This window comes from Prionailurus viverrinus, chromosome D4 (genome assembly GCF_022837055.1).
Source record: "Prionailurus viverrinus isolate Anna chromosome D4, UM_Priviv_1.0, whole genome shotgun sequence".
In the NCBI taxonomy this organism is placed as follows: Eukaryota; Metazoa; Chordata; class Mammalia; order Carnivora; family Felidae; genus Prionailurus; species Prionailurus viverrinus.
In genome coordinates, this window is record NC_062573.1 from 80,989,863 (window position 1) to 81,004,559 (window position 14,697).

Here is a 14,697-nt window from a genome sequence, read left to right on the forward strand (position 1 = left end):
GTCAGAAGTTAGAGTTCCCAAGAGCTGACCGCATTCTCCGCTCTTCTCTTCGGACAGCAAGGCAAATGTCCCTCTGCCTTCTCTGGGTCTCCTGACCCTCAAACAGGATCCTTTTTAAAAAAGTCCTTTGATAATTAACTTAGATGATCCTGCATCTACCCAGTATTTACAGACAGATTTAGGGGCAGATGGGTGGCTCAGTTGGTTAAGCATCTAAATTTAGTCATGATCTTGCAGTTTGTAAGTTCGAGCCCCGCATCGGGTTCTGTGTTGACAGCTCAGAGCCTGGAACCTGCTTTGGATTCTGGGTCTCCCTCTCTCTCTCTCTGCCCCTCTCTGTCCCCCTAAAGAATAAATAAACTTGGGGCGCCTGGGTGGCGCAGTCGGTTAAGCGTCCGACTTCAGCCAGGTCACGATTTCGCGGTCCGTGAGTTCGAGCCCCGCGTCAGGCTCTGGGCTGATGGCTCGGAGCCTGGAGCCTGTTTCTGATTCTGTGTCTCCCTCTCTCTCTGCCCCTCCCCCATTCATGCTCTGTCTCTCTCTGTCCCAAAAATAAAATAAAACGTTGAAAAAAAATTAAAAAAAAAAAAAGAATAAATAAACTTAAAAAAAATACAAATAAAAAATAGAAAAGCCCTGGGGTGACAACTGGGATATTGCCCATTAAGCCGCGCAGTCAGCAGACAGTCTGGTTCAGTTGCTGGTCAAACCACGGAGCCTGTGCCCTCCTTCCTCCGAAATCATGCGTGTGCCAGGATGCACGGGGTCCAAGCATTCTTTGGTAGCAGTTGTCCCGCTCCCCACCCCGCAGTCTTTTATGAGACATCGAGTCCCATTCCAACACCTTCAAGTAACAATCGAGCGTCCAGTCCTCCAACTCTCATGAGACATTTTCAAGTCCCTGTTACCCAAGACAGTGAAGCTCTTGCTACCGCCTGCTTCCAGACCAAGCAAGCCTGTAACGCCAGCCCCACTCACCACTTACATTGTTTGTTCATTTCTGAGACACAGGGATAGTCAGCTTGTGTTTTCAGTCCATTTCTATTTTACGATGAACCATATAAAATTTCTAAAATTTGATTATTTTAATCTATAAGAACTGCAATCGCAGGAGGTTCCATTTAATGTTTTTAATTTTTTTTTTTTTTTTTACATTTTATTTGTTGTGTCTGCATCTTGGAGCAGAGAAGGTAACAGAATATAAATTTACTTTTCCAAGCTGACCAGAAGTCTCTTCTCTCCTGTAAAAGGAAATTCCCATTCATGATTTCAAAGTTGACTACCAGAAAAAGAAACAATGGGGGTGGTGCCTGGGTGGCTCAGTTGGTTAAGCCTCCAACTCTTGATTTCAGCTCAGGTCGTGATCTCATGGTTTGTGAGTTCAAGCCCTCCATCAGGCTCTGCACTGACAATGCAAAGTCTCCTTGGGAATCTCTCTCTCTCTTTCTCTCTGCCCCTACCCTGCTCACACACTCTCTGTCTCTCTCAAAATAAATAAACAAACTTATTTTAAGAAAGAAAGAAAGAAAGAAAGAAAGAAAGAAAGAAAGAGCAGGGATCTTAAGGTCAGAGCAAGGAATCAAAAAAAAAGTGTCACCCAACTAAGGAGACTAAAATTGGGGGGATCAATGATGGAGAAGAAAATTACTAGGGTTGAAAAGGGAGATAAGATGGGATTAAAGGAATCAAGAGGACGCCATTAGAGAAAACACTTGTGAAACATGCTTCCGGAGACCGGTTCAGAAAGTGACAGTGAGGTCCAACAATAATACGCTTACATGTCAAGCGACCGAAAAGAAAGCAGATTTGACCTAAACTCTGGGTTGCCCTGGCAACTCTGTTAGGAAACTCCTTGTTTTTCCCCAGGAAAAGAAAATAGCTTAGCTGGGCTGGGTTCAAAGAGCTAGGCTCCGAGAAGACAAGACTATGTTATTCCAACTGAGACACTACAATACTGGCGTGTGCACCCCAGTCTGGGACCTGGTTGCAGAGTGGTTTGATCCCAAGCTTATCCGCAGTAGAAACAAGGAGACGTGACTCCCAACAGCAGTGTGAGGTACCAGTGAATGGCCACAGAGGAGGAGTCCTGGGGAAGATTAAGGGACACGACTACTGCCAAAGGCAGGGAACTCTCTTGACCCGGTGCTTGACCACCGGAGTGATGAGCAGAAGTGCTGGGAGCTGACTGTCTGAGATGCAGTCTTGGGTTTTTCTCGTTCAGCTCAGAATCCCCTTCCCCCAGTCAGTATCTCAAACATACAGAGGCTTTTCTGCAAAATTATATACACTACTTAATTCCCAAGGGCATTATATTTTTTAAAAAAAATTTTAATGTTTATTTATTTATTTTGAGAGAGAGAGAGAGAGAGAGAGAGAGAGAGAGAGAGAAAGCAAGCTGGGGAGGGGCAGAGAGAGAGGGAGAGAGAAATCCCAAGCAGGCTCCACACTGTCAGAGCTCACAAACTGTGAGATCATGACCTGAGCTGAAACTGAGTCAGACGCTTAACCGACTGAGCCACCCAGAGACCCCACCAAGAGGATTATATTTATTATGCTTCACACACACAATAATAAAGACATCCCAGCAATGTTCCCCCATCAGAAGCTATACATAATCACATACTAAGTTTTCCCCTAACCTTTCTGTCTGTGTTAGCATCATGATCTTAATTGTCTTCCAGTTTACACACTTCTCTTGAATGCATACGAAAGATCAGCTCTTGGCTCTGGTCTGTCTGTCATATTAGAATCATTAAGCCAGACTCCTATTCATTCCATGTGTGGCAGTCTCTCCCTTCCAGCAACTGCACGTTCACCTGGATGAAGCCCAACATCTGGTTGCTGGACACGACTTCACAAGTGTGGCATTCCCATTACGTTGTGGGTTATCATGAGGACAGCAAGCCATTGCCTCCCTAGAAGTCCACCTTCCTCTCCCCTCAGGGGAACACAGATGAAGAGCCAAAGCCTCCGGCATGTATGCAACCAGGGACATCCGCGTTCCCTGCAGGTATACCCTTTCATGCTAGTCCCAGCTTTCCTGAACCTTAGGATTGTAAATCGTTTTCACACTTGATTACAAAATGGCTTCAAAGATTTTGTGCTTGAATAAATTATCTGAAAAGAAGTGAGTAAAAGCCTACTTGGGAGCTCAGTTTTTAGCTCCTTCTTCTGTGGGGTGCCAAAACATCTTACAAGAAACATGAAGTTTAAAAAAAATTAGACAAGACTACTATTTTTTATCATATGGAAACTGTCCCATTGCGTTGGAATTATATCTCATATATTTTATCTCATGCATGCTAGTTGGTCGTATTTTGTCATTTTATTTGTTATGCACCGACCCTGCGGAACATCAGAAAAGAGAAATTCAAGCACAGCATTACTGTATGGTGTAGCATGGGAGAAAGGGCCCAGGATTAGTATCTTGGCCTCTCTGGACCTCAGTTCACACATCTCTTTAATGGAGAACACAGTATTTAACTCACAAGGGCTATTAAAAAAAAAGCGTATGGAATTTTTGCAAGCTGGACAATACTAGAGCATTTTTATCACTGTTTTAATGATATAAGAATCATAGAGTGATGGAGCAGGAAGGGACCTTGGAAGTTAACCAGTCTGGATTTAAGAAATTAAGAAACTGAGCACCAGAAGGATTAAATGACCTAAACTTGGTTATACACCATGGGGGGAAACTTCGACTCTAGATGCAGGTAACTGAGTCCCACTACAGATCCTCTCTCAACAACAGGGCCATGCGGATAAAGAGAGAGAGAGAGAGAGGAGCCAGATGCCATCTGAGGAACCAGTGGAGAGCACTGGGGACAGCAATGAGCTCGAAACACATGTGCCCCATCCAGGGAGGAGAGCTATTATTTGTCTCCAGGTAATCTTTACCTATATCAGCGTATAGAGGCCCTGGATTGCCAGATCCTCTCATTTTTTTCAAGAGAGACCAGAAATCTAGATCTTTGTGGATACGTGAAGCCACCCAATTTTTAAATCCGCAAGCAGCAAAATAAAAAATAAAAAAAATACGACTACATCAAACTAAAATGCTTCTGCACAGCAACAGAAACCATCAACAAAGTGGAAATTTAAAAAAAAATTTTAAAGCTATTTCAATTATTTTTTATTTTTATTTTTTAAATAAAAATTATTGTCAAGTTAGCTAACATACAGTGTATACAGTGTGCTTTGGCTTCAGGAGTAGATTCCCATGATTCATCGCTCATGTACAATGGTAAAATAATGTTGTATCAGCCAAACAAAACACCTGAGGGTAAAAATTAGCCCATGGTTTACCAGTGTGTGACCTCTGATCTACAGGGAAATGTCCAAGTTCTTTCTCGTGGTATCAAAGGCCCTCCAAGATCCGTCCCCTGCTGCCTTCTCCAGCTCCGTCTCCCACCTGTCCTTGCCTTGGACTCAGGGTCCAGCCACACTGAACAGCATGTGATTCAACAAACACACCTACTGATGCTCGCAAACGTGCCCACTGATGGTCACTCTGCTGCCCCTGCCCCTTGCCCCCTGTCCCTTAAGCCTGCAATGAGCCTCTCTCCGCTAATTCGCATGTTTCTTTTATGATGGCTCGGCTCTTATTCCCACCAGGAAACTGTCCCTGAGCAGTCTCCCCTCAACACCACCATCAGCCAACATGCTCATCCATTATGTTCTTGCAATAACTTGCACATGTGATTATATTGACCTCAGAGCACTAAATGCTCGTTTTATGTCCGTTGTCCCAGCCAGAATCTCAATGTATGTGGAACTGAAATTAGACTCTTGTTTCTTACTCAGGTGTGACCACTGATCTCCCTTCTGGAACCTTACTCTGCTTCTACAGTGGTCTTTGACTCTAAGTACTACTGATCTATTGGAGGAGATGCTGAAATTTTCTCAGCAATGGGTTACGTCATGGAGGACACCTTCCTCAGGGACTCAGGTGACTCTACCTCTTTGGATGGGAGGTTTTGGAATGAAGTTAATCTTCTGAATCTCCTCAGCACCTGAGGCAAGCCCATCCAACGTCTAGGTCCTTTTTTGTCTCCCTTTTGCATTATTTTTCACTGTTTCTTTCCTATTCATGCTCCAAAGGAGCTGAGCTTTCCCTGACTGGTGCTTGTCACTAAAGCCAGCACCTTAGAAAGTTCACATGACTCAGCCCCACCTGGAATCTTGTACAGACCTGCAATTTTTTACCGTAACAAAGTGGGCTAAATGGAGGAGGAGTGTGGAGGGTAAATTCGGCTCTACCTGAATTGTATGGACTGATACCAGATAACTGAGTGACCAAAAGAAAATCGCGGTGTTTAAGTGAAGAGTAGACGAATGTCAGAGAGACCAAAGCACAGATGAGCGTTGCACTACATCTCCTAATTCCCAGCCCAAGACATCTTCCACAGCTCTCAGCCACCCCAATCTGGGTGGCTACTTGAGTCTACGCCATCAGAATCTTGATGTTTAAACAGAATAAATTCTCATTGGGGGTGTTTATCACAATAAAGCCCTGAAGTACAGTTATAAAGATTTCACTTTAACTTGGCAGAACCGTGGACAGCGCCCAAGTTTGGGCCATAAATTCTTCCCCTATGAAGCGGGAAGAAATCTTGGCAACAACACATTAAAGCTCTCCAATTTTACAGATGAGAAAACCAAGTACCCAAAAGGTTATATATATGACTTGTCTAATGTTACGCAGAGATGAAGGTCAAATTCAAGACTCAGAATCTATTCCAGGTCTCTTTGCCCTATACTCTGCTATTTCCCAACACATTATGACAACGTGGGGGAAATGGCAAAAGAACAAATCCAGGGGAATTTAGGGGACACCTGTTATTTCTCATTTTTCAGCATGCATGTCTTCTCACTTCTGTCTTGGGGAACTAGAACTTCCCTACTGCAGGGAATGTATCCTGCTTTCCTCTGGTCAGTGGGTGTTATGTCAGACTGAGCCAATTTAGGTTCTCATTCCCATGATTTCAATATGAATAGGATTACTCAAAAAAGTAACATATAGTTGAAAGTGATACATCTCATTGCTGGCATCCTGAGATGGGTCTTTCAGATTTGAAGAAACTTCATCTCATATAACCTGGAATCATGCAAATATAAAGATATATATTTTAATTCTCCTAAATATTTGCTATAGCCCTTCCTTATTCTTATATCATTCATCCTTCTAAAACTATCAAGAATTAAGAAGCATTTAGTGTTTTCACACTTCATTAGGTAATTTATACTTTTTTCCAGACTGCAGGACAGATAGTGCAAAGTAGAATTTAGCTCTAAGATAATAATCAGTATCTCATTCTAAAATAGAAATATAAAAAAAGTCTACTCATGGTGACCCTTAAACCTGCCTTTAGGACATAATCTAAAGCTATTATTCTTTCACATGGGTGAGTCCATAAATCGCTGAGTTTGGATTGATTTATATTTCATTCACAGCTTGTATGAGATTGCCTTCCATCTAACACTCTTTGGTTACCCTGAGTTCATTTAAAATGTGTCACCACACTCCCTGGAGACAACGAAGTAGCATGATCCACAATTTATGGATGGAGGGATAATAGAGTTTACACAGGTGTACATAACCTCAGAGAACAGGGTGGGGGTGAAAGGACAAAGGAAAAAGGAAAAATGAGGCATCTTGTGCAGTAAAAAGAGCCTGAGTTGAAAGTCAAACAGCCATGTGATACTGGGGTTCTAGCTCTAGCTCTGTCACTAACCAAGTTATCTTTAATCAATCATAGCATTTCTCTAGATGGATGAAGTTGCCCCTAACATTTGTTCCAAAACAACATCATAGGATCTCTCCAGTCATTTATGCAAATAATTTTTTAAAACACTCTATTCTTAATATCACCATGAAGTGATCAATAATGGGACAGTCAACGATGATGTGTTGTTCTTTCTAGATCCTGAAAATATATGTTTACATAAGAAATTGATTGCACCCTCTGGCAGCAGGAAAGCAGATATTTAGAAAGTTTAGCAGGACCTCATTCACCTTTGACACCTTCTGGGGCCTTGGTTCAAGTGGATTTGGGCACAAATATCTCTGGGCTGTGTAATTACATAAGGGCTTTAAACTGCAGAAACACCTAGTATGATGCTAGATTGAAAATCCAAGATCTGGGTTCTGGTCCTGCCCACAGCTCCTTCTGTGTATATGACTTTGGCGTACTCATTAGGACCCTGGCAGAACACAAGGCCACAAAGGTCCAGGGATGCCATGGGAGGACTGAACCACCAAGCAGCAGGTGATCCAAAATGTACCTGAACACATCAGAAACCATCAGGAAACCGAGCACAACCAGTACTCACTCATCTTTCACCTGGTCTCTGCTCCCACCAGCATGCTGGCTTTGTTCTCTCTTATTTCACACTGGCTTTCTCTACTTGCTAAGAAACACAGTCTCCCACAGCTCTAGACTCAGGTTTGTTTGTTCACTCAATCAGCTATTGCTTTAGAGACTGACTGTATGCCATGCACCATTCTGGCACTAGGAGCACAGTGGTGACAAGGAAAATGTCTGCCCTCAGGGATCTTCTATTCTAGTGGAACGGAGAAAGTTGCGCACTAAACAAATGCACAAATAATATACCAGGTAGTGGTAACTGCTGCGGAAAAAAAATAACCAGCAAAAGGGGCAGGGGAGTGCCAGGTGGTGGCGCATGTTATTTTATAAATGTGGCCGGGGAAAGACTTCTCATGTTGGGTATTGTTTGAACAAATAAAGGAGTTAGGGAGAAAGTAATAAGAATATTTGGTGGGTGGGCAAACACGAAGGCTCTGAAGTGAGAACATGCTCTTGACATGTTTGAGGATAAACAAGAGGGCTAGCGCGGCAGCATAGACACAGGGGAAAGGAAAGAGCTGAGAGACAAGATCAGAAAGGTAGCAATGGCCAGACCATACAGATCCAAGGTAACTGTAAGGATTTGGGCTTTTACTCTGGAAAGGAAAGTCATTGGAAAATACTGAGCTGAGAAAAATGAAAGGATCTGATTCATGTTTTAGTAGAACCACTCTGGCTGTATGTAGAGATTAAGGGGTAGGAGGGCAAGATGGAGGAGGTGAGACTATTTCAACAACAGAGGTGAGAGAATATGTGGCTGGGTAAGAAATCATGTGGTAGAGTTGGTGAGAAGTAGCCATACTGAATATATTTTGAAGGCAGTCAGCATTATGTGCTGAAATATTGGATTTGGAGGTAAAATTAAAAAAAAAAAAAGGAGAGAATCAAAGATAGCCCAAGGCAGAGAATAAAAGAAATCTGAAGACTGAGCCCTGGAGCTCTCCAACCTTTAAAGACCGGGAGCTGGGAACAAACCTGCATAGAAGACTGGGAAGGGATAGCCAGCAAGGTAGGAGGAGAAGCAAGAGAGTGGTGTCCAGAAGCCACCTGGAGATAATGGAGGAGGGAAAAGTGATCAGGATGCTACATGCTGCTGAGCGATGGAGAAAAATGAGTCCTGAGAACTGGCCAATGGATACAACCACAGAAGGTTCACAGATGACCTCGACAAGAGCTGTTTTTAGTAGAATGGTAGAGACAAATGCTCTAAAACCTTGTGCCACTGAAGAGGTGCTGAAGTCTCGGTTCTAGTTTTTAAAATCCCAGAGATAAGCCCTGCTTAACTTGTTTGGGTAAAGCACCCATCTTAAGGTGAATGAACTACGACCTTGGGGAAGGATAATTTCATGGATCAGTGGTGGACCAGTCAAAAGTGGATCTCAGGCTGCCGTGTGAGAACACGGGCACTCTGAGATATATGTGTGGATGGAGAAAGGAGAAAGGAGAAAGGAGTCAGGAAGGGGGAGGAGAAGGAGGAGATCACCATGGATCTCCCAGACACTGGGTCTGTAACTTAATCTTCAATTATACAGTAGCATTGAAGTCCCAGTGTCACAGAACTGGTGTTAAAATCAGATCAAACAAGAGACTGTGGTGAGGGAACTCTGCACATATACCGCAACTTCTTTGCAAACTTGATGGATGACTGTTGCGTTGCCGAAGTGTGAGCACACACTTGTATGGCACTCCCTGGCCACACTAGCCCCGTGAAGAACCTGCAGCCATATATATTTAAAACAAGTGTATCTGGATGTTCTGACTAGAGCAACACCATTCTTTTTCCCAGTTTAAAAAATTTTTTTTTCAACGTTTATTTATTTTTGGGACAGAGAGAGACAGAGCATGAACAGGGGAGGGGCAGAGAGAGAGGGAGACACAGAATCGGAAACAGGCTCCAGGCTCTGAGCCATCAGCCCAGAGCCTGACGCGGGGCTCGAACTCACAGACCGCGAGATCGTGACCTGGCTGAAGTCGGACGCTTAACCGACTGCGCCACCCAGGCGCCCCTCTTTTTCCCAGTTTTAAATACTGAGAGCTCTTAGGAACACATTCTCTTAATATCTCTCAGAACAGAAAGTAGGAGAAAACATACCAAGAGGAGCTTAAATTAGAAGTAGCATAAGAAAAATAAGAAATCATTAGCAAGGCAGGAAAGGAAAGAGGCAAATAAAGAAGGTTGCTTCCCCGCCCCCCCACATATCTGCATGCAGTGGGGATTTGTCCTTTTTCTTTCTTTCTAGTTCTGACAAGGCATTTCAGATCTGAAGTGTTTTAAAAATGAGAGATCTTGAAGAGCCTGAGCCCCAAATGAGCCTAATTACCCCGTGGTTCTATGTTAGGTCCTTAAGGAGGCTTGTTAATTCTTTGATATGAAATGAGCCCTATTTGACGAAAGATTTGAGGAAGTTTTGTTCCTATCCTCAGGGAATTAAGAATTTTTAAGAAGTGCTAAGACTTGTCAGACTTCCTCTCTGGGAATTGTAAATGTCCTAACTTCTTTTACCAAACCAGGAATTTTCTCACAAGGCTCAGGACATGAATATGTGACTCTTTTTCTGCGTTATCCTCATCTTCTAAAATGAACCACAAAAATCAAGATAAAAGACACTGAAGTTCTGAGACCTCAGAAATTAGTTCAGCAAGCATCTTATTGCATTTCACCTTCTTTTGTGTTTCTTTATAATCATGTTGACTTATTAGTCCAAAGAAATGGATAAATTCCCATGTTTCTCTTTTTAACATAAAACATCTATAGTTCTTACATAGGGGATACATTTTCCACTTGTGACACTTAAAGAACTAATCTCGGGGCACCTGGGTGACTCAGTCGGCTAAATGTCTGACTTCGGCTCAGGTCATGATGTCACAGTTCGTGAGTTCAAGTCCCACATGGGGCTCTCTGCTATCAGCACTGAGCCCACTTTGGATCCTCTGTACCCCACTCCTCTGCCCCTCCCCTGCTCATGCACACACTCTCTGTCTCAAAAATAAATAACATTAAAAAAAGAACTAATCCCACAGAGACTTTAAGACAGAGTAGAAAGAAGAATTAGAATTGTTAAAATGTCCCATTCTACCCATAGTTATCTCTACATTGAATGCAATTCCTATCAAGATTCCAATGGCATTTTTTCTACAGAAGTAGAAAAAAATGATCCTAAAATTCATGTGAAACCACAAAAGACTCGGAATAATCAAAGGAATCCTGAGGAGAACAAAGTTGGAGGCATCACTATATATTACATATTACATATTACATATTATATATTATATATTATATTACAAAACCATAGTAATCAAAACTGTATGGTACTGGCAGAACACACACACACACACACACACACACACACACACACACATAGATCAACAGAACAGAACTGAGAGCAGAGAAGTAAACCCACATGTATGCAGCCATCTAATACTTGACAAAATAGCCAAGAATATTAAATGTAGAAAAGACAGTTTCTTCAATAAATGGTAGTGGGAAAACCGGATATTCACATGCAAAAGAATGGAAGTGGAGCCCTATCTTATGCCACCCACAGAAATTAACTTGAAGTATATTAAAGACTTAAATGTAAGACCTGAAACTGTAAAACCCTATGAGAAAACATAGGAGGAAAACTCCTTGACACTGGTCTTGGCAATGATTGTACGGATCTGACACCAAAAGCAGAGTTACAAAAGCAAAAATAAACAAGTGGGACTACAAAAAACCAAAAGATACGACCAACAAAATGAAAAGGCAGCATATAGAACAGGTGAAAATATTTACAAATCACATATCTGATAAGAGGTTGACACCCAAAATCATTTAAGTAGGTCTTCTCCAACCCATCTGATCTCTACAGGAGTTTTCCTGGGAGCTGTGGGTCCCCTCCTGCAGCTCACCATGTGGACCTTGTTGACACCACATGTCCTACCCTGTGTTCTCCTGTGGACCCCCGCCCTCCAACATGCCCTTGGCCAGAGTCCATCCAAAGTGGTGCCACAGCCTAGCAATGTGCAGGCAGCCCCAATAGGGGTTGGCATCACCCAAAGTGATTCCTGCCCCAGGGTGAGGAGAAGATCACCACACACATCACTCCAACTATAACCCCAGCAAGCAGGCTGACGGCATACACCTGGTCTGACTGAAGGCCCCACCCACCAAAGAAAGCTTCTTAGGGGACAAAACAGTAGAGCACACAGAACACACACATGCAATATTTCTGAAGTGTCAGGGTCTGGTGAACAGGGGACACTGCACTCCAGGACCTCTTCTTCCTAAAGCCATGACTTTCTTTTTTTCTTTTCTTTTCTTTTTTTTTTTTTTTTCATTTTTCCCCACCCCATCCCCAGTGGCCATGACTTTCACAGCAGGAGACATACCTGACTTTCCTAACACATAGAAACAGAGTTAACAAAAGAAGGAGACAGAGGAATGTGTCCTAAATGAAAGAACAAGACAAATCACAGCAAGAAACCTAAACTAAACAGAGATAAGTAACATGACTGATAGAGAATTTAAAGTAAAGGTCATAAATATAGTTACTGGACTTGAGAAAAGAGTGGAGGATATTAGTGAGACCCTCAACAAAGAGATAGAAAACATAAAACAGAACCAATCAGAGATGAAAAACGCAATGACCAAAATTAAAAATACAGTAGAGGGAATAAATAGTAGACTAGAGGAAGGAGAAGAACGGATCAGCAACCTGGAGGACAGAGAAATGGAAAGCAATCAGGCTGAACAGGAGAGAAAAAAAGAATAATAAAAAATGAAAATACATTAAGGGAACTCAGGGACACTATAAAACATAATAACATTCACATTACAGGGATCCTAGTAGGAGAAGAGAGTGAAAGGGGGCAGAAAATGTATTTGAATAAAGAATAGTTGAAAACTTGCCAAGTCTGGAGAAGGAAACAGATATCTGGATCCAGGAGGCACAGAGATGCCCCCAACAAAATCAACCCAAGGAGGTCCACACATAGTCATTAAAATTGCAAAAAGTAGTAATAAAGAGAGAATTTGTAAAGCAGCAAGAGAAAAGAAAACATTTATATAGAAGGGAAACCCCATAAGGCTATCAGTTGATTTGTCAGCAGAAACTTTGCAGGCCAGAAGGGATTGCCATGATATATTAAAAGTGCTGAAAGAAAAAACACCCTGTACCCAAGAATACTCTATCCAGCAAGGCTATCATTTAGAATAGAAGAGAGATAAAGAGTTTTCTAGATAAACAAAAGTTAAAGGAATTCATAACCACTAGACCAGCCCTACCAGAAACGTTAAAGAGGTCTCTATGAGTGGAAATGAAAGACCATAAACAGGAATAAAAAAAAATTAGGGAGTAAAAAATCAATAAAATTAAATATATCTATTAAAATCAGCCACAGAATAAATCCGTGACCCATGGGTCCACGAAATAAAGGGATGTAAAGTATGACACCATTTACCTAAAGTTTCAGGATGGGGTGGGGGGAGTAAAAATTTAGTGCTTTTAGAATGGGCTTAAACTTAAGTGACCATCAACTTAATAAAGACTGCTATATGCATAAATCTAATGGCACCCACAAATCACAAACTGGGAATAGATGTGCAAAAAATAGAGAAAGGAATCCAAATATATCACCAAAGAATGCCAGCAAACCATAAGAGAAGAGGAGGAGGAACAGAGAAGAACTACAGAAACATCTCAACAAATTAAAAAAGATTGAAATTATATCATGCATCTTTTCCAGCCACAATGTTATGAAACTAGAAATCAACCACAAGAAAAAGTGTGGAAAGAGCACAAATACATAGAAATTAAATAACACGCCATTAAGCAATGAATGGGGTCAACTCAAAAAATACATGGAGGCAGGGAGGTGGTGGCGGCCGCCCAATGCGCATGAGCGAGTGACTCCTTCCGCTCTCCCGCGGTCTCCGCCTTCTGTGGAGCCTCCGCCTCCTCCTCTGTTGCACTTCCGGCTGCCTCCTCCTCAGGCTACTCTCAGCGCATGCGCCCATCGGCTCCGTTATGGTGACCCGCAGCCCCAGCGTCGTGGTTAGTGATGATGAACCAGGTTATGACCTAGATTTATTTTGTATACCTCATCATTACCCTGAGGATTTGGAAAAGGCGTTTATTCCTCGTGGACTAATTATGGACAGGACCTAGCGTCTTGCCCGAGACGTGTTGAAGATGGGTGGCCATCACATGGTAGCCCTCTGTGTGCTCAAGGGGGGCTATAAATTCTTCGCAGACCTCCTGGATTACATCAAAGCACTAAACAGAAATAGTGATGGAGCCATTCCTATGACTGTAGATTTCATCAGACTGAAGAGCTACTGTAATGACCAGTCAACAGGGGACATAAAAGAAATTGGTGGAGATGATCTCTCAACTTTAACTGGAAGGAATGTCTTGATTGTTGAGGATATAATTGACACTGGCAAAACAATGCAAACCTTGCTCTCCATGGTCAAGCAGCATAATCCAAAGATGGTCAAAGTTGCAAGGCTGCTGGTGAAGAGGACCCCTCGAAGTGTTGGCTATAAACCAGACTTCGTCAGATTTGAAATCCCAGACAAGTTTGTCGTAGGATATGCCCTTGACTACAATGAATACTTCAGCGACTTGAATCATGTTTGCGTCATTAGTGAAACTGGAAAAGTAAAATACAAAGCCTAAGATGAGATTTCAAGTTGAGTTTGGAAGCGCCTGGAGTCCCCTTGGAATCACCAGTCCCGTGTTCTAGTTCTGCGGCCAGCTGCCTAGTAGAGCTTAGTGCCTGTATCTCCTAAGAATGTTATCTGTTTTGTATTTTAGAAATGTCAGTTGTTGAATTCCTGAAGTCTTTATTTGCACTATGAGCATACAGACTATCAGTTCCCTTTGGGTGGATTGTTGTTTGACTTGTGAATGAAAAATCTCTTACACCACACCACTATTGAATGAAAATAATGAAATTGTATCTGTAAGAAACATTTGAAAAGAAGATATATTCGTTTTTAATTGGTATTTTAATTTTTATATATTCAGGAAAGAACAGAAGTGATTGAATATTGACAATTATACTACTGTGTATTTAGAAGAGGAAGAAACAGTTCTCATATCAGTGACAGCATCTAAGGTATTGTGTTGGATAAGCCATATGTCCTGGAATTATTTTACTGTTCCAGTAGTATCAACTGTATTTCCTCACTTGTTCAGATGATTTCCAGTGAATTTTTGTCAACAGTTCCTTTTAAATACAAATCAGCAAATTCCAGAAAACTTTACCACATTTTGAATTCTTCAGTGTAAAAATACTTACAATAAAGGCTGTCTCTTTAAAAAAAAATACATGGAGACAAATG

The 14,697-nt window shown here is 42.0% G+C and overlaps 1 pseudogene across 1 annotated transcript; it reads left to right on the top strand.

Annotated features, from left to right (window-relative positions):
• Positions 1 to 13,375: 13,375 nt before the first annotated feature.
• On the top strand, positions 13,376 to 14,081 carry LOC125150566 (hypoxanthine-guanine phosphoribosyltransferase-like; annotated as a pseudogene). The gene has a single exon (XR_007146383.1). The product of XR_007146383.1 is annotated as a hypoxanthine-guanine phosphoribosyltransferase-like (transcript).
• Positions 14,082 to 14,697: the final 616 nt, after the last annotated feature.